The sequence below is a fragment of the Babylonia areolata genome, chromosome 1 (genome assembly GCF_041734735.1).
Source record: "Babylonia areolata isolate BAREFJ2019XMU chromosome 1, ASM4173473v1, whole genome shotgun sequence".
Classification (NCBI taxonomy): Eukaryota; Metazoa; Mollusca; class Gastropoda; order Neogastropoda; family Buccinidae; genus Babylonia; species Babylonia areolata.
Window position 1 is genome coordinate 73436718 of NC_134876.1, and position 25873 is coordinate 73462590.

The 25873-nt window shown below is 43.2% G+C and overlaps 1 protein-coding gene across 10 annotated transcripts in view; it reads right to left on the reverse strand.

The window, feature by feature from the left end:
- Positions 1-21131, reverse strand: part of LOC143287281 (uncharacterized) — a 224924-nt gene extending 203793 nt beyond the window's left edge. For 9 of the 10 annotated variants that reach the window (XM_076595285.1, XM_076595233.1, XM_076595278.1 and 6 more), the window contains exon 1: positions 20815-21131. The gene's annotated coding sequence lies outside the window, so the exon portion shown is untranslated. The remainder of the gene's footprint in view (positions 1-20814) is intronic. The other variant, XM_076595293.1, reaches the window with a different exon arrangement.
- Between the last annotated feature and the right edge of the window lie 4742 nt (positions 21132-25873).

Sequence of the window (25873 nt, forward strand, 5' to 3'; positions counted from 1 at the left end):
TCTTCTAACCAAGTAAAGCCTACGTTCCGGCAACTAGAAAGCGATAAAATGGTGTTTTCGGAATCCGGAAATATCCACAACGAAATAAATCGTTAATGATCCGGAAACACGGCTTAATTCTGGAGACTTAAAACCTATTATTGGTATAACTGTGAAGATTTTTTTCCTACTATTTTTAAGCTAAATTTGGTATTGACAAAGTATTTCCAGAGAAAATGGGAACGTTAAAGTTTACCACGGACACACAGATATACATACATACAGACAGATAGACAGACAGACGCACACACAGACTACCGAACGCTGGGTTATAACACAGACCCACTTTGTTTACACAAGTGAGTCAAAATGACTTCCCTTTGAGCTTTCGGACTGGACCATTTCAAAATATAATCACCCGAGTTTATCTGGAGAAAAAGAGTGAATGGATACACAAATAAATCAGTGCATACTGTTCCACCACCATCTTTGTGGGGTTTTTTGTGAGCTAAAAAATCCCACAAAGATGGTGGTAGAACAGCATGTCATTTCTTATATGGATGGTTCACATGATAACAAAACCATACATATTATCCAGTTAGCGTTTCGAGCCAGTTGAAAGAAAAGCGTCCAGATCAGAACAGTTGTTCTGTGTTCTAAAATGATTCTGATAGCGCAGAGTCAGTCTCGTTAATCCTCACTGATATTTTTGACAGCTAACGATTAGAGTTCGGAATATAAATATTCTCGATGTTAAGGGGCGGAATGTTATGTTATCATGTGAACCGTCAGCATAACATTAGCCATTGAAGTTTCCAAATTCATAGTCGCAGGTATATGATATTTCTAATCACACACACGTTAAATGTTCCGGAATCCATGTCAATGTTCCATGGGCCACAGAAACACAAACCTACCCAGCATGCACACCCCGAAAACAAAAGTATGGCTGTCTTTTAGGCAGGGTTTAAACATTTATTCATGTAAACGTTCGCAGAAAAAAGTCCATCTTCCTTGACTTGAGATACAATACAGTTACCCCCACCTCTCAAATCAGGTTTTCATTTTCATCAGACCGAATGGTGTGTTGGCTCACAATATATAGTGTGTCGGAGAAACCAAGAAACGTGTGTGAAAGGTGCGTGGAGCAGTCATGTTGGTGTGGGATGGGATAGTTGTTACTCACTATTTAGTCAATCAGTCGTGTGTTTCCGTGTGGATTGATCCCCGTGGACTATTTATGAAAGACACTGAAAGACGTTCTGCACACTTTCCTCTGGAAGGGGTGGCAGGGGGAACTGATCGTAGTGGTTGACAAAGATTAGTTGGACATGGCAGGAAAATTCAAGGTATGCGTCAGAACTGAGTGTCCGCTGTTGCTCTTTACTGCAGACTCGTTGCTGGGCATCATCACCATCATTATCATATCTCCCCCTCTTTCTCTTTCTCTCTCTTAAATTAATAAACTAAAGTTAGTGGAGAAGCATGACAGGGTAGCGTTAGTATCAAACGTTTTAAAAATAGCACCATTTGTTATACCTAACATGACCACAGTTTCGGCTCCTGAACGAGACACGTCAGATGCCTGGCCAGTGGAAACCCCATCCCCTTCTTCACCTCAAAGTGCCTAACTGATAGACACCGCTTACAATATAGTAGTGTTTCCAACCACCAAAAGAAAAACAAATCGCAATTCAATTACTTCATAAAGCTGCCAGTGAATGGTGACACTGACATTGGAAATAAAATGATAAGAAGAGGTACTTTGCAGATAAAATCCCTATTAAGTAATTAATCTTTTAATCTGGGTGTCCTCGAGGAATCAATGGATGCCAAAATGTGAGTTCAGCTTGAATGATCAGCTCAGATGAACAAGAGAACCGGAAGGAAATACGTTCAGGTAAACAGCCGTTCCATTATGGAATAGAGAGGATTTGCAATTGGGGATCCGTTAAATCCTGTTGGAAGAGAGGGGTCATCGGATTGCAGACGAGGAGGGGTGTCAGCTAGAAGACAGAGAAGACATGGAGTTCCAGGTGTCGTTCTGATATTTACTGCTTGCTATTACTTTTAGTGTCCGTAGAAATGAAGTCCACAGATTTGTAAGATCTTGTGCGGCAACCCTCCAGCTCCGGCAGACGGTAAGAGATCACATCAAAAACGACAGTCACTACCGAAGCCAAGTTGAAAAAACACAGTGACTTGCAGTATTCATGGACTTTATCAGGCATTTGTGATCAACTTTCGAAAACGTTCTGTTTCAAAATTCAAGCCACGTTGTACTTATTGTACTTAATTTCTGTTAACCAACGTCAAGCAGAAGAGAATATAAACTGTACATCACTGTTTCACACACACACACACACACACACACACATGCATGCATGCATGCACGCACGCACCCCCCCACCACCTACACACACACATACATGCATAGAGACATGCTCGCTTTTCCGCCAGTCAACCTTAATTATAGTATTGCACTCCCATGTTTCCTTCTTCCACTCTCTTGACAATGGTGTTTCCTGTACGCACGCAACATGGAAAACGACATCTGCTACGCCCTTCCTCACAAACACACACACACGCACGAACACATGCACACACGCACACACACACACACACATACACACGCGCGCGCGCGCATACGCACAGGCAAGTGTTGGTATCTTTACTTCCTCCTTTCCTCGTCTGTCCACATTCCCCTTCCATCCCAACCCAAATTGCTCCCTTCTCTTTTCTTGCAAACCGTCCCTTTCTCATACCTCCCTCCACTCCCCCCCCCCCTCCTCCCCCCTCCCCCACCCCCTTCTTTTTCTTATTTTCCCGCGCACGCGCGGTATGTGTGCACAAATGTGTGCTTGCGCTCAGCGCACTCAGATTTATGGGAGCAATCAGTTTCTTTAACTTTGTGAGCTTGAATTACAGTCAATATCAAAATGGTCAACCAAGTTTTTTGGGTGCCGTTGCACATCCACTTGTGCAAACCTAAACGAAACAAGTCCCTATAATATGAACGAGATATTTCTGTCAGTTCAGCCTGAGTGTTTACTTAGTCTTGGCGGTTGATCCGTTCGCCAGAATTCATTCAAATCAGTCAATTAAGTGTTCAGATTCATGCAAATCAACCAAATGTTGTTATCGTGAGATTATGTGTGTGTATGTGTGTGTGTGAATCAGCACTGTTTCTTCTTCTTCTCCCCCCCCCCCTCCACTTCCCAACACACCGCCTTTCCACGGCTATCCACACCTCCCTTCCACCCCACCCAAGCCAATTCCTTCCCTTCTATTTTCTTTGAAACGGCCCTCCTCGTACTCCCCTCCCCTCCACACCGGCATTTTTTTCCAGCGTGCGCCCCGGTGTGTGTGTGTGTGTGTGTGTGTGTGTTTGTGTGTCTTTATTCATCAAAAACACTTGAAAAACGTTGAAATCCTCCCAAAAGAGATGTCTCTTTCAGTTTAAGGCTCAGTGGTAGGCATGAACACAACACTGGTGTGAACAGCGATGGAAATTCCAAGGGAAATAACCAAATTACATACATGTTCCAGTACAGAACTCACAACTTGAAACCTGTCAGTCTGCTGACATTTATATATCTTCTTTTCATGACAGGGGCTGGTAAATATTTACATAAGCTAACATAAAATCATCGGTTTTCTCCCAAAGTCTGAAAACACTCTCCAAAAAATGATGGATTGGTTGTCCTGGTTTGTTTTCATCCATGAAGTTTGAAAATGCCAACTTTGGTCTGTATGGAAATGTATCGGGTGGCTGATCTATTTTCCTGCCGTTCACTGTGAAGACGCCAGCTTATCAACAACATTATTTACCAACCGGAAAAGGAGGGAAAGTGAAACACCAGTACAGAAGATTCGGTTCTATAAGGAAAGAGTGAAGTTGCAGCTCAACGGTGAAACAAAAAGAAAAAAAAAAGTAGAGTATCCAAGCAGTTCATCTGAGTTCAAACCCGCTATATGTGGTACTCCTCTCGTGCAAACTTTATCAATTTTTCTCCCTAGGCAGTATCCGAGGTGATGCTATCTTGTGTAGGCCTACGGCACTGAAAGAAAGAGGGAAGTGTGAGCTGAGGGAGACCGTGAAGTGTAGATTCTTATCTTCAGACAAAACTGGCGGGGTTGAGTCAAAGAATGGCAAGTTTCTCGCGCTGAACCGAAACGGAAAAAGTTTCACACGGTCCTTTTTACGTCATAACAATCATCGACGTTTTCCAGACGCCAACATCTCATAGAAACTAAAAACTAGGTAAATCACAGAAGCACAAAAGGTAACAAGTGGTTACATCACCTCGAACTCATTTTGAAAATAATAAAATCGGCTGTTCTTTTTTTTTTCCACAACCCCTAATACTATACTGCGAGTGTGGCTTGGAACAATATGTAACTGGAGTCAACATTTCAACCAAAGCCTTTCATGTCAGGGACAACTGAGTTATATCTGCTCTTCTGGAATAGGGGGCCTCTATCCACGGGCGTATCCTTGTCACGTGTACGTCCAAGATCCACATCACATGGGTACACGTAAGGTCTCCCGAGCGAGGACTCTAAAGGACTTCTATCCCTGAATACACAAATATCAAGTGTCAATGCAGGTATAGAAGCGATATCAAATGGGGCATTTTGCGAATATTGAATCAACTATGGAGTGTTGAACTATAAAAATGATCCAACCATCCTGCGAAGTCTCCTCTTATGGGTAGCCTCACTGCGACCTAATACCGGTAATTCGTTATTATAACATTGTATTTAATCTGTCATGGAAGGTTGAAAGGAATAGATAAGAATGATGATGCGGAGGGGAAGTAAAGATGCGCTAACAAGGTGCCTAAAAATTTTATTTATTTCTATTAATCCCACCATCCACCCCATCCCCGTTCCCATGACAAATGGAAATAACAGACAAAATGCAGACAAGTGAGGTCTTTCATAACAAACTCAGATATACGATTTAAAAAACGTGATCAGACATGAGAGAGGTGACGAACAGAAAGTAAAAGCACAGCAAAGACAGGCCGATCGGCAGACAAAGCCGCGGGTAGAGAGAAAGAGAAACAAGGCGAGTAACTGAGACAGAGACAAACAGAGAGAGACAGGGAAGGTGGAGAGGGAGAAAATTGGGCCCGAAAGAACCCATGTGCCAGCAATTAAGCATCAGTTAGTTCGTTTTGGCGGCTGGTTTTATCTCCAGGAAGCACTGCGAAAGCTTTACGTAAGCAATTTCAAGACCGAGAAGGAGCTGGGGTTTTCGTAAATCTAAAAAACACAAACATATACGTTTACCTACCACAATGACACGCATGCTCTCTCTCTCTCTCTCTCTCTCTCTCTCTCTCTCTCTCTCACACACACACACACACACACACACAAGAACACGACAAACGCTGCAAAGGTACACATGCATGTATACATAACAGTGTGCGCATGCATGCATGTATGTCCATAACACGGCATAAAAATACATGCAAATATTAATTTAACGATAAGATTTCATCTCTCTCTTTCCCACTTTCCCTGTCTGCCTGTCTGTCCGTCTGTCTGTCTCTGCGCGTCTCTCGCTTTTCCCGCTTTAACCTTGCATCACAAAAATAAAGAGGAAACAGGAAACCTGCAATTTGGCATACACACCTCCAGGCAGACCGAAAGCCATACCCAGAGAGAGAGAGAGAGAGAGGGGGGGGGGGGCAGACAGACAGAAAGACAGATAGGCAAACAGTGAATTTGTAGCACGTTATACAGAAATTCCGAAAAGGAAAGGAAAAAAGAGAGAAGTTTCGGTATTCTGGATCCTGGCACAACGTCCCCGGTGAAGCGTATTCTCCATGGTCTAATCAGCTCCCTGTTGTTAACCTTCGGATTGCTCTATTTCACCTTCCCTGAAGCAGGTGTATCTGGGTTCAGAGATAAACTACAGAAAGGATGGTAACTTGGAAATAGGGATGCCTTGAGTTTTCACTGCGTTTTGAGTTCATTTCCTTTTCCTCACATTTTGCTTCTTTCGATTCAGTCCCTCTATAAGGCAAGGGCTGGATGTAAAAAAAAAAAAAAAGCTTGTTCCTTGCTTACCTATTACTTTCGATGATAAAGAATTTCTCTCTCTCTCTCTCTCTCTCTCTCTCTCTCTCTCTGTGTGTGTGTGTGTGTGTGTGTGTGTGTGTGTGTGTGTGTGTGTGTGTGTGTGTGTGTGTGCTCCTTTCCTTACCTCCGGAATTATTTATTATTATGATTTTTGCCTGGTAACGCTATAGACTGGTTCCTGTTGTGGTATAATTTGCTATCACACCCACACCGACCAGCACTGCAATGGCATTTCTTCGATGTTTCTACATGCGTTTTGCTCTGTGTGTCAACACCCAGCATTAAACATGGTTCACAAATGACTTTTCAAAAAAGTAACTGTCAACTAAAAAGGCCAAAAAAGAAAAAGTAATGCATCTCAAATTAAAAAACAACAACAGCAGATGTATCGCAGAGGAGACGAACTGGTTACCTATCGGTGCGCAAGCGAGTAATATCGAGAGGACACGTTTGGAGCAAGTGTGGCCAGGGATGGGGTCCCTTTTCCGGCCATAAGGCGTTAAGCTGGAGCGTGCAAGCAACAATGAGAAAGACAATGGCTGCCAGTGTCATGCTAATGTATCTACCCTCGACAACAAGTACCAGCCTCATGCTTACCCTGCAGACGCTAACAGTCTTTCCAGGCAACCGGCCTACACAATGGACTGTTCACGTCTAGTTGACGCTGGGGGGTCATTTTCCCTGTTGGAGGTCGGGTTGGGGGAAGAGGAGATAATCATCTCCCTGGACAAAACTAAATAAAAGGGAAAATAGTGGAGGACAAGAAGGAACGAAAACAATACGACAGAAAGACCACATCACAAAGTGTGTGTGTGTGTGTGTGTGTGTGTGTGTGTGGGTGTGTGTGTGAGGGAAAGAGAGAGAGAAAGAGAGAAAGAGAGAATGTGTGTGTGTGTGTGTGTGTGTGTGTGTGTGTGTGTGTGTAATAAAATAGAATAGAATAAATTTTAATGTCATGAAACCTTAAGAGGTGTGTGTGTGTGTGTGTGTGTGTGTGTGTGTGTGTGTGTGTGCGTGCGTGCGTGCGTGCGTGCGTGCGTGTGTGTTTCTGTGTCTGATATGTCATAATAAACGTTCTTCTGATGCTGACCCCCTCCCACCACAAAAAAATGCCTAAGTTATTTTATAAGATAACATTGGTTTCAAAAGGAAATTATTCTTGTAACTGAAATTAATACAAGAATTGCCGAAACAAAAGTAATGAATGGCAGATATCATAACAGGTAAATATACCCCAAAACTAGTAAAATGTAGATACTGCAACAGGTAAATCTTTTTGCTTACTGTTGATTTGGTCGTGTTAAATATGGTATCTCGTGTTAATAATTTTCATTGCAAAAAGAGTTCTTAATAAATACGAATATAATTTTTAATGTGTACAGTATTCTTTCGAATTGTTAGAAAATTCTCCAATTTTTCAGTGAAGGGGAGGGGCTTCCGTTTTTAGACCATTTTTTTCTTCTTTTTTTGTTTTTCAATGATGTAACTGTTTACACTAATGTCCAATAACTTGCCTTTTTCAAGGAATGTTCAGTAATCTAACTGTTATGTATTATGACGGTAGTGGTGAATTGTCCAAGAATGTTGTTCCGTCGGAAGATCATCCATGTTATGTTTTGCTTCGTTTGTTGTTCTCTAAACGTTACAGATCAAGTTGTTGTTGTTGTTGTCTTAAAAGAACCTTCCTTGGAAAGGTAGAAAAAAAAAAAACTGTCATCGAAAGAAAAAGGAAGAAAGTAACGAACAAAAATAGTGACACGATAGAAGAAGATAAATCCGGGGGGGGGGGGAGGGGGGGGGGGAACAATCCAAAGAGGATAGAAGAGCTTTAACGGTGCCAAAGAAAACAAGGAAATATGGACTGGCAAAGGACTGTGTATAACACTATAAGCTCTAGCAAACTCTTGTCATCTTTGCCCAACAAAGCTTTAAAGGTGCTTCGAAGTAATAATCGAAACCACATGAAAACACATACACGCGCGCGAGATCGAAAGCAAAAAGAAACATACACACAAAAAAACAAAAAACAAATACAAAACGAATAAACCCAAAACACCACTATATGAACTCATACCAAAAGGACAGAATCGCATGGTCATTGGCCTCTCACCAGTGGTCTAACCTTTGTTAGGCAACAGCCGAGTTGATCTTGGAAGCCACTCACATAACACTTGCAATCTCTTCCTCATATGTCGTAGCTTTCCTCCAGAACACTTTAGCCCGTGACGTTTGTGCCGTCCACAAGTGTGTACTTTACGCATGTTAATGGAAGATTAAACTGGCGAAACAAGCTATGTGAATAGATAGATACAAAGGAACACATTGATGTAATCATTGAAAGATCGCATCTGACAAAGAAAAAGAGGCAGAATCAGGGGTAACTGTACACGCACATATATATGGTATCAAATACGTTATGTTTATACATCTTTATCTGCTGTATTCGTTACGAATCATCTTTCACCAAGAGGCATGAGCAGAAACGACGGCGGCTGTTTGCATCTGTCTTTTCACGAGTTTAACGGTATCTCGAATTAATGATAGTCTTGTCTGAGCATAGGTGCCGATATGAATTCCAGTTATTTAACAGTTGGCGGAAACATTATTTGAAATCTATGACATACGTTGTTTTGTTGTTTTACACAACTTGTTTTAAACGTAGGGATGGCTGAAAGGTCATATCAATATATTCAACCATACCAACATTCACATCAAAAGACAATGCAGTTCTTGAGAAAATGCCGACGTTTATTTACAACGGGCACACACTCACAGATGGGGCGATGGATATATGGATCAACCTGCATGCTTTGACGCCACTAAAACCACGAAACTAAAACCACACACACACACACACACACACACAAGTACATAAAGACAACCGACACAGGGTTGTCATTTAGACTCGGTCTGTTTACACATCAGTGTGAGCCGAAAACAGTGACACGAAGAAAAACAAAGAAAAACAGAAGAATGATTAGAATGGAGGTTCTGAGATTATAAAAAAAAGAAAAACTAGCCGGTGGACAACCAAGACCAGAATACTGAATTTCTTTCACATGATCTACACAATTTTTGCGAACAGCGTCTAAGCAAATGAATGCAAAAGACAGACAGCAAACAAAGAAGTGAATGTTGAAATCCAATAGCTTTCGGCTTGCAGAAAAACTTTGGGCCCGGTTAAAATTTCATCCTCGGAGGGAAACGTGGGAGGAAAGGAGACGCCATTGGAGGAAGAACAATCTATACTGGACCCGGCACTGAACTGGCGCGTCCTGTGTTTGTATGCTGAGCTCATCGTGTGTAGCCCAGATGCGCGAGGCAAAAAAAAGAACTCATTACGAAGAGTGCTCAACATGTCTTCTCTCTGCAGAGCATCAGCGTCTTGTGTGGGCAATGTCGTTATGAAAATTTCTCACTGATCCGAAACAGACTATTTCGAGAACATGACAGAGCAAAAAAAAGAGAAAAAGATATAGAGAAAGAGAGACTCCCGGACAGACGGACAGAGACAGAAGAGAGGGAAGGGTTATGGAGGTCATTTTAGTAAATAAAAGAAGAGGACTTCTGAAGGGTTTGTGTTGTTTTTTTAAACTTGTTTCAAGCCCTTTATACGCCAGTGTTCGTAGTTTACTTTCGAGATGGGTCCTGGAACGAATTACATATATTTGTAAGGTGGATCAAATGGCAAAATCCAAAATAGACCCTGTAAAAACTAACAGATTACCGGCCAGTTCTATACCTTCTTAGCTTGTTGATTAAAAACATTTGTTCTCAAATGCATACGCTAGGAAAACAGATTTAAAAAGAACCATGAGGCGATTTTAAAATAATGTGATTATCTCTATTTTCTCCCCCATCAGTGCAGATATGAGCATGATGATACTGAAACGTTAGATAACACTATACCGTTCACACATACATACATATGACGTGCGCATGCGCACACTGTACCAAAGTACCACATCCCTCTTCACGGCATCACAGAAGCACACATGCTGTTACGTATCAAGTTTCAAGCAAAAAATATGTGCTTCAGGTTTCATGTTGGCAGTACTCTTTCTCTCACTCTCTCCCACCACCACCCCCTCTCCTCTCTTCAAACTAAAGCGCTGAATCAACAACCTTCCGTACATCCAGACCCAGCGTCTAGAGCACACCCCAAGACACCCCGAGTCATACATCTCAAATTTCTGGAAGTCAGTAAAACCCATTCCGCACGGGCACCATCATCACCAAGGGCAAGACATTCCCAGCCGTACGTCGAGCCTCACGCGACCCACTCCCTTTCCTAGACCTTACACACACACACACACACACGCACATACACACGCTCCCTGTCTCTCGACCGCTCACTGAGCCGAAAAGTCCTCAATATCGAGCACAAACAGCTGAGGTAAGCTTTTCCCTTCCTTTATTTTCTTTTTCTTTTTTTTCTTTTCTTTTTCTTTGTTGGGTGGGGGCGAGGGTAGGGGGTGGACGTGAGATGGGGAAAGGAATGGTGGTGAGGGTTCCTTAGTTCCAACTATCACCATATCTGTGGTATCCAAATAGGGAGGGTATCGCCGAGTTTCCGTGTCAGCAATCTTTTCCCCGTTTACCGTCTGTTCCAAACCCCCCTCTCTCTCTGTACCTCTCTCTCTCTCACGCACGTACACACACACACACACACACACGCGCGCGCGCGCGCGCGCACATACACATTCAGACTACACACAATCTCTCTCTCAATGAAAGAACTTCATCCGTTCATCTTCCTCTCCAGCTCTCCTCTCTCTCTCTCTTTCTGTGTCTTTCGCATTCATTCTCACACTCTTATCCTCAATCTCTATCTGTCTGCCTCTATCTCTCTCTCTCTGTCTGTCTGTCTCTCTCTCTAAAAGAAAATAAAGGTTCCTGATACTCATCCACGGAGTTTAAAAAAGTGAAGGGAGCCCATGATGAACAGCGACCAGTTTAACTTCAATGCAATGGACTCCAAATTAATCGGTGTTCACGAAGAGCTTGAGGTCTTTTAGAATACGCTGCACGTGCTCGTCGACACGCTTGTGTTGTCCCTGCAGGTAAGTCCACTGCGTCTATCTGTCGAATACATCCCCTCGACTGACAGGAGAATCGGAACACAGCACCGCTCTACAAAAAGACTGGGCGCGAAGTGTGTGTGTGTGATTTCGCGGGAGAGGTCGGTTGGGGATGGGGATGGCAGCCGGTTGTGATGAGAGAAAGAGCAACGGACCGCAGCAATGTGGCGGAACACTGTTCCAGTATTCCTCCCCGTCAGTTCCCCCCTTCCTTTTTCTTTTGCAGCATGCGAGTCAAACACAACGTGACAATCTTATCAGCTGGCTGTTCACACTGCATGGGGGGGAACCAACTCTCTCAGCATTTCCCGTTTCCGTGTCTCGCTTTCTCCCTGTGTGAGACACGGCGAGTGGAAAACGGCATTGGTGTGTATTCTCTCAATAGCTTGGCTAGATAAAATCTTGTTTTGTTTCGTTTTTCTGCTTCTGCTTTTGCCTCTCTCTCTGTGCGTGTATGCGCGTGCATGCGCTCGTGCGCGTGAGAGGGTGGGATACTGAGAGAGAGAGCGTGCGTGCACGTGAGAAAGAGAGAGAAACAAAGACAGAGACAGAAAGGGGCAGAGTCAGCAAGAGAAGCACTACACGGACAAGTTATGACTTCTTTGTTCTTGTACAGTGTGGACCTCTATTGTGTTGTACCATAAAATACTAGTGTCAAACACGTCCGTATACCTGTATCCGAGTAATTGTATAAAACTGTTCGCACAAATCATCCATTCTAACAAATCCCAACAGCTCATTCCCTGCTCCAATAAACAGAAGTTATTGGTGCACGACGCAAGGATAACGAATATAAACTGGACTAATCTGTTTTGCTTTTTTTCTTCATGTTGACAGTTCCACGAGCATCTGATTTGCAAGATGGTGAAATCTGCTCATGTCTATTATTCAGAGTTACAAAGAACACGTGTTTTTTTGTGAACTGTAGAAATGTGCACACAAACGGTGCTTCCAAAACGACGTCCCCACTATGGAAAAGGAACGAAACATGCTCAATTTAACAAGAGAAGCGTTTTCTGCGTTGTTGTACACCTTCCGAACAATAACCTATAGACCTATATTGAAACGAAAACCGTGGCGAATCAACCTCACAAATATTTGTTTGTATTTCAGCGGTAATCGTTTTTCATACGTCACGTTTGTTGTCCATACTTTTCCTGGGCCTTTTATAGACTGAGAAACACGTAAAAAGATGCATACGGGAAAATAAAAAAGAGCCAACAGGAAAGAAGTCATGTCAAAGATAGCAAAGACTACATCAGCGCTCATTCGACTGAATCCCATTTGGAGAGACAAAAACATGACACTCAGATCTAATGTGAAACTTATCGCTCACTGGTTCAGTCAATGCTTCCCTGTGCTTGCGAAACATGGACTCTCACTGCCGACCTCCAGAAGAAGATCCAAGCCATGGAAATGAGATCCTTCCGAAAGCTACTACTCATTCACTGAGCACGTCACGAACACTGTGGTCCGCCAGAAGATCACACAGGCCATTCGACCTCACGATGACCTCCTAACCACCATCATGAGGAGAAAGCTTTTAATGGTTCGGACACGTCACAAGATCCGGAGGGCTCGCAAAGACCATTATGCAGCGCACCATAGCAGGCAAGAGGAAGACGCGTAGGCAAAAGAAAATGTGGCAGGACAACGTCAAAGAATGGACAGACCTGAGTTTCCCAGATTCCCAGAGAGCTGCGAGAGACAGGAACTGATGGAGAGAACTGGTCTGGAAATCATCTGCGGTGCCCCGACAACAATTCACTGGGTTACTGATGAGATAGGTTAAGATGAAGGCAAAGAGCAGGAAATCCTTTACTGGGGAGGACTTGGGAACAACACATTGGAAAATTATTCACAGTTCAATAGGTTGTTGTTATATGTTGTTGTTGTTTGTTTTTTGTTGTTGTTTTTTTGTTGTTGTTGTTGTTGTTTTTATGGAAGTTCTCGTTACGTGCCCACACGTGCTTACGAATGGCGAGCCAAGGTTCTCAGCAGATTGTTCAATAAACAGGGGTGATGTCTCTGGTTTCACAGTCCTTCGGAAAAGCAGTCAGCCGAGATTAAAAGCAGATAAGAGAACGTCTATACACACACACACACACACACACACACACACACACACACATTTATTTTCATAGCGTGTTCACCAAAGTTGTCATATCAGGAGCAGTTAAGTTTTTGTCTCGCGCGTGTGTGGTGGATGGGTGTGAGATTGGGGGTGGGAAGGTGGCAGAATGGTTAAGACGTTGGATTCAAATGCCAGTCACGTGAGCGTCTCGTCATTCGAATGAGACCCGAGTCCAGTATGTAGCAGCACGCATATGGCGCACTTAAAAAGAACCAGTGGCAACATATGTGTTGTCCTCTGGCAAAATCCTGTAGAACAAATCCACTCTGATAGAAAAAATCCACTCTAATAGGTACACAAATATATATTCATATATTCAAAACCTAAGCGCGTTGTGTTATGCTGCTAATTAGGCATCTGCCTAGCAGATGTAGTGTAGCGTATATGGATTTTTTCCAAATGCAGTGATGCCTACTTGAGGTACGTGCGCGCGGGGGTGAGGGGTGTGTGTGTGTGGGGGGGGGGGGGGGGTGCGTGTCTGTGTCTGTCTCTGCCCCATCCCTTACATATGAATATACATAAAAAAAAGAAAAGGGTGTCGGGGTGCAGAGACATATAAACAGAAATACACAGAGAGACCGAGACAGAGAGACAGGGAGAGTGGAGTATGAACACTTTCTTCCACACATTCAAATTCACCGTGAATTCTCATGATATTGTCTCAGTATTCTGTGTTCATCCCACACTCCCCTCACTCCTCCTATCCCAAGACCTCACATTACCTTTGTTACCGTCTACATTGAATAAAGATGAAGCTTTAGCGTGGATGGCTCTGCTACATCACTGTAATAACGATGAGTATGAGACTTTACCTCGGGGTGAAACCTGAACATAAACGCCAGGTTGTGCGTAATGGTTTGTTGTTGTTATTGTTCGTTTCCTGGTGGCTGTTGTTGCTTTTGATATTGATTTTTTTTTTTAATGTATACGGACATGAAACGTCTTGTACGGTGCAGTGTTTGCGAATGGTGTACATCTCTGGCCAAGAACCTCCGCACACTTCAATTGTATTTTTGTTATACATTACAGATCAAAATAGACAAATAAACACAAAATATGGACAGAGGAATGGAAAAGGGTGGTAGGGATTGATAGCGACACTTGACATTCTGACACTATAAATTCCATTGTTATCACCTCCAAGTGTCTAAGAGAGAGAGAGAGAGAGAGAGAGAGAGAGAGAAAGACAGAGTGAGAGAGAAGCTGCGGTAGAAGGAGGGACATCAGACTCCGTCCTGAGGAGGAAAAAACGGAGATAAAAATGTCACAATACATCAGCATTGATATATGTACAGTGTTTAGAAGGCATGTGGACTTGGATGACAGTAAATACCAATTGATAAACAACATCGCTTTCTGCCAAACAGGACTTCTCACGTCCATTGTTGTACTACTACTGCCACTACTACTACTCTCTCTCTCTCTCTCTCTAAATATTCTGGTATCATATGATTATTTCTGATCATATGATTAGTCGTGAATCCTTGAAGAAACGCTTTACGCTAATGGACTCTGTGCGCCAAATTTCCCCGTTAGAATTAAGTTAAATAGGCCTTCCACAGTGGGATGGAATCAGAGAATCCGAAAAAATATTTACTGTGATAAATTATTCATATGAAATCAGCGATTTTACGAACACGAGACTTCTCGTTTGTTTGTTTTTTCAAGTGTTAAGTGTCGCTGTTTTCCCCAACGCGTCGCAAAACAGGATGTACGGCCAACTGGCTTGCATACGCAGCTCCTTTACCGCGCCGCTACCCCACCTCCTCCAAACACACCAATTCATTCGCCTACACATATGCATAAGCAAACACACACACAAACACACACACACACACTGGCTCGCTCGCTCGCTGAAACTCGCTATTTCCTCATTGTTTTGTCTTTTTGGTTTGTGTGCCTCCCTCCCTTCGCCTGCCCCCCACACCTTCGCCCCTCTCTCTCGTATGATTCCAACCTTCTCGCCTCAGTCTCTTCATATTCTGATTTTTGCCATGAACTGCATTTGCAACCCTGTCACGGTATGCTGATAACACACACATACACTCACACACACACGCGCGCGCGCGTGCACACACACACACACACACACACACACACTTTTCTCTCAGTGCCTGAAAAGATTCCCAATGTCCAGATGATGACAAAAACCACATTTTGATGCATGTTAATATTTTGCTATGGGTTTTATACAAACGAACGCGATACAAATAGTTCTATTCGATTTTGTTGTTGTTGAGAGTTCTGTCCAGATAACTATAAAATTTGACACTCCCGCCGCGGAACTCTGTTCCTTCATTGGGGTGTAATTTTGTTGGCACAAAACTAACCTGTGAAGAAAAAGGACTGTCGACATCACTGAGATGAGGAAGTGGGGTAAAACCGATTGGAGATAATTTATGATCGTCAACAACGCTTTCCCAACCACATAGTTTCTGTCAGCACATAGAGGCAATGGAGAAAAACGCTTCTATCCCGGGTCACAAAAAAGAACTTACAAAATAACCAATCTATGCGATGATCTCTTCTTTGCGAAACTATGACATAGAACTGGCGTGTGTTTTAGACCCGACCCAGACAGTCGTAAATTCAAGAGATTTTTGACACCGCGTTCCGACGTGTCAGTCTTGGATATAGATGGAAATTACTGGAAGCCTGCACACATATGCCTACTGTATGGGTAACTGAATGGATGCATTGGGAGAACATGGGATAATGCTCTTGTCTTTGCCTTGTCAGTCCCTGATGGAATGCCACTGGAAGCGACTGGTTTGGTTTGTTTTTTGTTTTGTTTTTCAAAGTCAACTCACACAGTCTTGGAATGGGTCAGAAGCACCTCAAGAAAGTAACCAATGCGCTCTTTGGAACAGTAAGCCTGTTGGCATATGCTTAAAAATCTTCATCACAGCTAATATTAGCTGATCACTCTGTAGCATTCAATAGGCCAAGCCCCGTACCGCCCCCTTACTCCCCAGTACCTGTCCATTGTCCCCCTCCACACACACACACACACACACACATACGACACGACACGCTTTTACCATCAGGAAAAGGTTTACGTTTCATTCCGAGTCAAAGAAACATTAACTCCGTCAACATTCAAGTTTATCACTGCTCTGTGTGTGTGTGTGTGTGTGTGTGTGTGTGTGTGTGTGCCGCCTCCACCCCTTAGCCCTTTCTCCCAACGCTCTCGATCTAACCCCATCTGTGTCAGTCTGCCCCAATGTCCCTCTCCATGCCAAACTCTCTCTCTCTCCCTATCTGTGTGCTCCCATGCCTAATAACCGGAAACGAGCTGATCCCCATTATCTTACACACACAGAGACAGGCGGAACTATCTCAAGAAAGCATACAAATATAAATGAAATGAGGGAAACAAGCAACCGACATGTCAAGAAGTAGTGGGGAGAAGTGCAAAGAGAGAACAGCGGGAACAAAAGAACAAAGAGTGTGTGGTACATCTGTCCACTGATTCAACATGACAGCCCCTGAAGGGCCGTGCCATTTTCTGCTCCTGCCTACAACAATAGAACAGCTGCTGGAAGCTTATAGGTATCAAAAAGTTGGCGCAAAGAACATACTGGTACTGGATTCTTAGTATTAAAAAGGATGGAGAAATAAGAATGGAATTAAAACAAAACGTACAGTGAAGGTTTGCCCGGAAGCAAATTTTCATGATTCTGTCTTATCATGTTTCTTGTTCAGTGGACTGGCTATTGTCTGAAACGTGCGAAAGATTTGATGAACTACAATGAATTTTCACAAACTTCAAGTAACCAACTTAAGCATCTCAACCGACTTCAGATTACTGAATGGGAAAGCGAACCAAATCTGAAATAAATTGTAGTACATGAGGATGGGTGTAAAAGCTCCACTTTCTGCGTAAACACGTATATGCCATCACAGTTCGATCTATTGACGACAACGCCACCTCAAAAGATCACAGAACGTCGTAACAATTATGTATTCTTTCATTAGCATTATAGATTGTAGAAAAAGACCTCTTCATAATTCTATAGTACTTGGTTATTTTAAAAGGCACTCTGAGTCACTGTGTATGAAGAAGCAAAACTCCCCCCTTCCAAAATGAAGAATAATACCTTTGTAAACATTCATTTGTATTCGACACTGGGATTAGCAGGAGTTTTTCCTTGCAAACTTATATTCATCTGCTCATGAAAAATGATATCTTTATATCAATATGCACCTGTATGTTCTTCCTATTTTTTCGTTGGACAAAACATGACATACGCTAAACAGTAACAGACAGTATATGATTCGATTTTCCTGCTTAATATCTTGAACACTTTATGTGCGTTTTATTCCCTATTGTGCCGCATGCATGCCCAGCCATGCCTTACTTTGGTAATTTATATATCTCTTACTAGATTAGAAATGTCTGACATTTATCATCTTTTATCAGAAATATAAACGAATCTGGTTGATTTTTACAAGTCTCTCACTCGGACTCTTTTTCAGACTGCTCACTGTTCAGCCTTCAGATCCCCACAACCCTCGCACCCTGACCTTCCCTGAGGTCACTTTCCCCATCCCCATCACAGACAAATGAACTCACGCGAGGCGGACAACAAAACAACCGTTTCCTGTGTAACCCAGACTGAATTCTCTGGGGGGTTTTCCAAGCATGCCACCACAGGGGGTGTAAGATTTACGGGGATTGTTGAGCCGTTTGCAAGGTCAACACTTTTTCCAGTGGGGGGCAAGGGGGTGAGACGCGGAGGCAAGGATGGAGATTTTGAATCTCACCTTTCATAGGGGTAGTGTAAAAGGGAACTCGGGAGAAGTGAAAAGCTCGGCATTCGCCCCACCTCCACACGTACACCTCCGCATCTGGCGGCATGCGATATGCCAACGTGGAGGAGCCATCGGTGTGCATACGTCATCAAGAACTGGTCCCTGTACCAAGTCTCTGTCTTCAGTTTTGGGACTATTCTGTTCATTCGTTATCTCTACGCTATAAATGTATTGCTAAGATAATGGCCTTGGGTTGAAACTCCATTTGTGTACTTGAACATTTCTTCTTTTTTCTTTCTTTTTTGTTTGAAAGAGAACTGGATGCATCTAAATATTATTCTGCTTCGAATGTTTTACATTATGATATTTAATGTAAATATGTTGAATGTGGAGGACGACGACGCTTGCGATAACAAAGCACGAATAACGCAAACAAAATGGTCAAATCCTTATTGTCGAATAATATCCAAATCTTCGAGCTGCCCTGATCACACTTTGGAACGCATCTTTGTTCTTAGAAATAAAATACATTGTCCACTTACTGAAGAGATGATGGAGTCAATGGAGTTCAATTTACGCAGAACGCCTAATACCCAGTCAGTCACAATAGTATAGTACCAGTATATATGCAGATAAAACTTTTCGTGTCCGCTTTGGTGCATGCTTCTGGCTATTTCCTTCTTTGTTTCTACTGGGAATTCGGGTGAATGAAGCCCTTTTCATCGGCACAGCAAAGTCGATCATTTCTACCATTTGACTTGTGGAAAAAGAAAGAGAGACACAATGCTAGAGATAGATAGAGACAGATAGAGAGAGAGAGACAGGTGGACAAAGAAAGATAGATACAAAGCTTGAGAGAGAGAGAGAGTGAGAGAGAGAGAGAGAGAATATGGATTAATAGACAGATAGATAGATAGATTGATAGATAGATAGATAGGCAAATACGCAAACACTGAGATACAGACAAAAACAGATATGCAGATAGAGACATACAGGCAGACAGAAAGGTACACAAATAGACTGAAAAATAGAGAAGGACAGAAAAAATAAACAGGCTGATAGACAGAAAGATAGATAGATAGCCAGATAAAAGATAGATACATAGATAGACAGACAGACAGACAGACTGACAGACAAACACACATGCTGTTACACAAAACTTTTTGCACAGACTGACACACAATGATGCACACCGGCAACCCTCTATAATGGACGGAAATGAAGGTAAGAATAATGGTCTTATCAGGGATAATAAATGACAATTAAAAACGTTAATGACTTGAGAAAAGAAACCCACTGTCATGTTAATATGAATTGTTTTGATGACATTTTTCTTTGGGAGGTTGGTTTTGTTGCTGCTCTTCCTCCTGTTTTGTTGTTGTTGTTGTTTGTTTGTTGTTGTTGTTTTTTGTTTGTTTGTTTTTGCTCCTCTCGATTATGAATAAGAACAAAGTATTACAGATTCATAAGTCGATACTTTTCACAATCCACGATCGTAGATTTCAATCAGTTTCAAACAGGCAACTGCTTTACCTTTCTCGATACTTTTCACAATCCACGATCGTAGATTTCAATCAGTTTCAAACAGGCAACTGCTTTACCTTTCTCAGTTTCCTCCACGTTTTTTGTGTTTGTTTTTTTGTTTTTGCTTTTCACAACACACACACACACACACACACACACACACGCACACGCGAGCGCATGCGCGCGCACTCACGCACGTGCATATATATAGATAGATAGATAGAGAGAGAGAGAGAGAGAGAGAGAGAGAGAGAGACGGAGAGAGAAAGAGAGAGAGAGAGAACTATACAAATGAATCTATATATGTGTGCGTGCGTGTGTGTGACTGTGTGTCTGTGTTTGTGCATCTCGGGGTGTGTGTCTATGTTGTCTCCTGTAATTTCACTGTGTACCTTCGCCTCATATCTGCCCAGTGTTGTTTGTATCTCCAACCATGCCTCCACAGCGCTAGACAGTTACTTAGACACAGGTGCCAACATAAGTACAGCAGAAGATGGAATTCATTAGTCTTCCAACCACAGCCCTTATCCTGATCCCATAGTCATACTGTGTGTGCGTGCGTCAGTGTGTAAGCATGTGTGTGTGTGAGCGGCGCGTGCGGACATGCGCGCGCTCGTAATTTTCAAATGTTGCCACGTTGGCAGTGGATTTTTTTTTTAACATGCAAGGCATGGTTTCCCCAAACAAAGAACTCGTGGTTCATGACCTCCCATCACCCACCCCCACCCACTACACACAACCCTTCCCCACAAACTCACCGCTCTCTTACTCCCCGTGTGTGTGTGTGTGTGTGTGTGTGTGCGCGCGCGCGCGCGACGTACACACACACAAGCACTGAACATACATAAGCACACATGTACGTAGCACACACACACACACACCGGGCACACGCACACACACACACTCGAACGGACGCACACACGCGCGCGCGCACACACAAACACACACACTCCCCCCCCCACACACACATACATTGGTTAATAGATGTACATGAATATACATATATTTATATATACATATATATATATACTGCATATATGCACAAATTATATAACATTGCATTAAAATTATACTTGACCTTGTATTATATACTATACTGGCAGCACAGCCTCAATATATGCAAACATACGCACTGACAGACCACCAGACCGTGAGACAGATATGCACATATCAACTGTTGACTGCAAAACAAAAACGGAAAAAAAAGAAAAGAAAAAAAATCCCAAACACCAACAAAAAAGCGCTTACCTTGAGCCTCAGTACCGGTGGCCGGCCGAAGCACAAGCGGGAGTAAATGGGAGAAAAAAACTAGTTGCCCACTGTCACCACAGCATGCACTGTCCTTCTTGCTGAACCCTGCAACACTATTCACTCAGGCTGCGGGCAGCCAGGTTCCGCATCGAGTGACCAGTCAGCTTGGCTTGTTGTGGACAAAGCGTCTCCCACAACTATCGTGCAGCATGTAGCATTCCCAGCGTTTCCCCACTGGTGTTAGCAGTCAGGCTGCTGCTGCTGTACTGGAAGGCTGGGTGTAGGCGCTACAGCCTGATATAGTCCCTGGTCTGGCCGACCCCGCAGATTATGCCGGTCTGCTACCAGAAACCGCCACTCTGACGTTCCGGAAACGCGCCGCAAGTGGAGTCAGACCTTCAGCAACTGAATGTCAGTCAAGTCCGTCACCGAAGACCTGCATCGTAGAGAGTCGCGAGAAGTGTGGGGGCGGGGTACTGACAGCGAAGCATCACGCCAAATCATGCATGGGAAATACAATTAAATTTTCGCAGCACGCGAAACCCGGCTAAAGTCGCATTCAGCGATTCTTCGCTGTACATAAAAACAAGTGGTTAGGGTCAAAATCATCAAGATCGAGATTTTTTTTTAATATAAATATCGCATCCTCAAAGTCTTATCTTTGCTGTCGGTAAGTATCTTTGCACAAAACACCCTGGAACTGTAGTATTTTCAATGTTTTCAGGTGCATGTCTGTCAAAAGCATGTAGAAAAATACTGCACTCTTTTGCCCTATTTCAGTTGCATGCTAAAAGCAGCGAAGACTGGGAAATTCCGGTCTGTCAAGTAACTTATATATGAAAATGAGCAGTGAACAGGCATTAATCATCTTCCCCAGACCTTCTGAATCAAGATAGCGTATGAATGAAGTCGGTTTTCAACGGTTTTACTGGCTACCCTCTGTAAGTTGCGACTTCGCCGGGTCCCATCGATTCTTCGAATTTTGCCGAGTTTCCGCCGCAAAGTTAGAAAAAAAATTATTTAAAATTCAGGCTTTGTGTAGGGCATTTTAATTGATGTTGTTTCATTCTGTGGTGTGTGTGACTCACAAAAATTCATCGAAGTACCTATGTGTTCATAAAATCGACGCAACGTGAAGTGAAGAAATATGGCGTCATCGAAAACACCATCTGCAAAGCGGCTCGCTGCAATTCTCAACGCATCGTAGGCTGTCAAGTGAAAGCATGACCTGTCGCACACATGAACTGTGAGTCTATCTGAACATCTTTAGGCAACAGACATCTTGAAACGTTCTCCGTTCGGCTACAAATAGCTATGAAATTAGGCCACCCTTCACGCACCAGTCGCATTACTGTAACTGCAGATCTAAATGTTTTTCCTTCGAGCATCACTTTTGATTTTCAAACAATCAGTGTGTTGTTGTGTTATGTATATCACTATATGATTCGTTTCAGACACTTTGCTGAATAGATTTACCTCTAAACATGTAATTTGGTCACAGTATAACCAGATGTCCTTGACCGGCATACCTGAACATTTTGAGGCACATAGACCTACCAGCACTTTCTTCAAATGGCAAAATTTAGTCGCTACACGCACTGACTACATTACGGTGATTCCTGTTCAAAACAGTGTATTTGTTTATCGCACTACTTGTGACCATTCACACAAATAGTGTGCTGCACTAGATCTGTATTAGCTACATTCATAAACACTCTGATTACCTGGAATTTAACTGATTTGTGTTGTTTAAAGTCTATCAGCTGCACGTCAGGAGATTAAATAAATCTGTAATAAGGTCACAGCAAAATGTGATGGCCTTGACCAGCAAATCCATAATTAGGCCTAGAAGGTATTTCTAATGCCTGAACAACAACATACATTGCATTAGGCCGTGGTAACTGCGTATAATCATGCTATTGTAACTACCAAAACATATATTTTATAATGTGGGAAATATAGCAAGACCGTTCTCCTCGTTATAAATCATGGTTGCTATGATACTAAAAATGAATGTTTAACTCACAGTTCTCAGAAGTTTAAAAACATGTAAAACTGCTTTTACCCATCAGCCAAGGTCCTCTTCTTCCAGGTAACAGATTGTCTCTTTCCAACTGGGCAGTGTTTAGTCTTTGTGACAGTTCCTGCCATATGTACACAAGGATGTGCACTTTAAGCTGGTCTTGCAGCATTTGCACCTGTCTCTGCATACCACTGTGCAGGAGCAGTGAGTCAGTCCACATCAAGTCCACATCAAGTTTCTTGAGCTTTTGCAGAATGGTCCACAAAAGTCTTCCCCTCTCCTTTTCGCAATCCCCACCGTTCTACCTCCAGATATATGCAGTCTCTCGGATAAACTGCTCTTTGTGTGCCGTTCAAGAGCTGCTGATGTGGGTGGAGTATATTCCAAAGTTTTCTCTTCTTTAGCGAGGAGAGGCTGTCTGACCATCAAACAACAGGGCGACAAACTGCTCAACTATGTCCACAGGGACTTAGTCTGGTTATCCATCATCATTAGGAAAGCATTAGTAGTTTGCTTACAGTCTATGTGTCCCATGCTTCTCTTTTGCTTCTGCCAACAAGCAAAGCCATGTTTATGCGCGCATTTCCACTCCGAACAATACAAGATTTTTTTGTGTTCAGGAGCGCGTGGATTTGCCCATGGCCCTATGTATGTGGTTACGTGTGTGTGTGTGTGCGCGCGCGCGCATGCGTTCGTGTGCACACTCACCATGTTTTTCACACTTACAGGGAAAACACGTGCGCGCACGAACACATTTTACCATCACTCACATACACAAACATATGCACACAAACGTTCATAAACCACACACGTACACGTGGGTACACACGCACACACACTTATACACAAGGGCACATAGGCACACGTACAGATGCGAAAATGTACAAAACACACAAACGCGCACACATATGTACATGCGCGCGCGCACATACACACACACACACACACACACACACATATATATATACGCACGCACGCTGTGATCTGGATCTAGGCCGAAGTTCCAAAGATTCATGCATCATCAGCTTATGGTCGTGAAATATTTGAACATTCACAATTGCCGTCGGCTCTCTTGTGGCTGTATAATCTGTATTGCATGACGTCATTCCTTCACTTGCCATTCTTTGAGTACAGAGATAAAATACGAATTTTCCTGTGCCTTTGTCATATCGAAATATAAAATTCACTTAATTCTGAATCGTCTGACACCACATTTATGTTCAGGAAAATAATTCTTGATTTGAAGCTACAGTCAGACAAATTGTATGTGGGTTTTCCCATGAGCATATTGTGGCTGAAGAATCTGTATTGCATGACGTCACTCCTCCACTTAAATACTTGTCTTCGTTTGAATAGTGCAGAGAGAAAATACGAATTTTCCTGTGTCTTTTTTCATATGGAAATTTCTGAATCTTTAGACACAACATACATATTCAAGATAATTCTTGTTTTTTAAGTCACAGGCACACAAATATGTGTTGTTGTTTTTTCAAGAGCCGATTTCTCCATTTCTACTCCTCAGGGACACGAACTTAGAAAAAATCATAGATTAAAAAAAAACTATGACATATGGATCCATTCTGTTTTTATGTATTAATCTTTGATTTTTAAACTTTTAGGAGCTATGCAAAAGTTTTTTTTTAAAATTTTTAAAAGATAAACTGCGACTTTAGCCAGGTTTTCGCGTGCTGCGTCACTTATAAAAGTCGTTAATTAAGGGAGTTGGCACAAAAGGAATAAAGAAAACAATGTGATAAAGTTCAGATCATATAAAATCATGTCAACAATGTCGATCAGTCATCGTGCTTGATGCAACCACGGTTTTCGACAAAAGTCTAAAAGTGTACAGAACTTTAAACTTTAAAATATTACAGAAGGGTACTGTATTACCTTTTAGTCACAGTCAGGTCAGGTCACTAGATCTGCTACTGGTAACCTGTAATCCAGTACAACCTGTTCAGGGTCGGGTTGCCGGCAACTAAACCGGCACTCCCACCGCTCCCTTCTGGGACTGGTGAGGCGGGTGGCTAGACACCCTTATGGAATTAAAAACGAGATCCATAAAAGGGCGTCGGCTCAGGAGAGCCACCGACGGCCATCTAGCTCCACCGTGCTGTGTGCATGCCACACGCAGTTGGCCCCTGGGGTGTGTCTACCCATGCATGTGAAGTCTGGATCCGGCAGAATCTGCGGCAGGAACCTATCGGTTCAACGGAGAGGAAGGCGGTTACAGCAACGCACTGTGGAGTGCAGAGAGCAAGACGAGACACCGAAAGGATATCTTGGTCATCCACTGCATCTGTGCTCATCCTCCAGTCGTCTCGACTTAGTCTTGCCACTGGAAATTGGTGGACCCGGACGAGAGAGTGAGGTTGACGTTGCGCAGCTCCTCTTCACTTTAAACAAACTCACTGCGCAAGACATCAGTCATCCTTAATGACCTTTTATCATTCATCCCTTCATCACCCCCAAGTCCTGTGGCGACAAGCGATCGACGAAACGACAGGTGTGGGTACACTGGCAGTCGCAGCCGCGGACCTGCACGCAGGCGGCTCAGGCCATAGGGTCTTTCTTCATCGACAGGAGCAGCGATGGAGCTCGGCAGCCGTCTGAGCGTCTGAGCAGCCCTCTTTAGGAATGCACTGCTCACCTCCCTGGCATGAGGAAAGGGCTAGAAAAGGTGCCCTAAAAATTGCCTGCTCCGTATCACCCTGGCCAGCATACCGCGGCTGGCGGGGACCCTACATCAGCGGTCGAAACAAAGAGAAAGAAAAGAAAAAAAAACAAGGATCGTTCCTCTCACCATTGGTGCTTGGAACATACGGACTCTCCTGGACAGAGATGACGCGGACAGACCCCAAAGGAGAACGGCACTTGTTGCATCCGAACTCGCCAGATACAACATCGACATCGCAGCCTTGAGTGAGACTCGGCTTGCAGGCGAAAGCGAGCTCTATGAACGGGGACCTGGTTACACCTTCTTCTGGAGTGGACGTGAGGCTGGCGTTGGTTTTGCAGTAAAAACAGCACTTG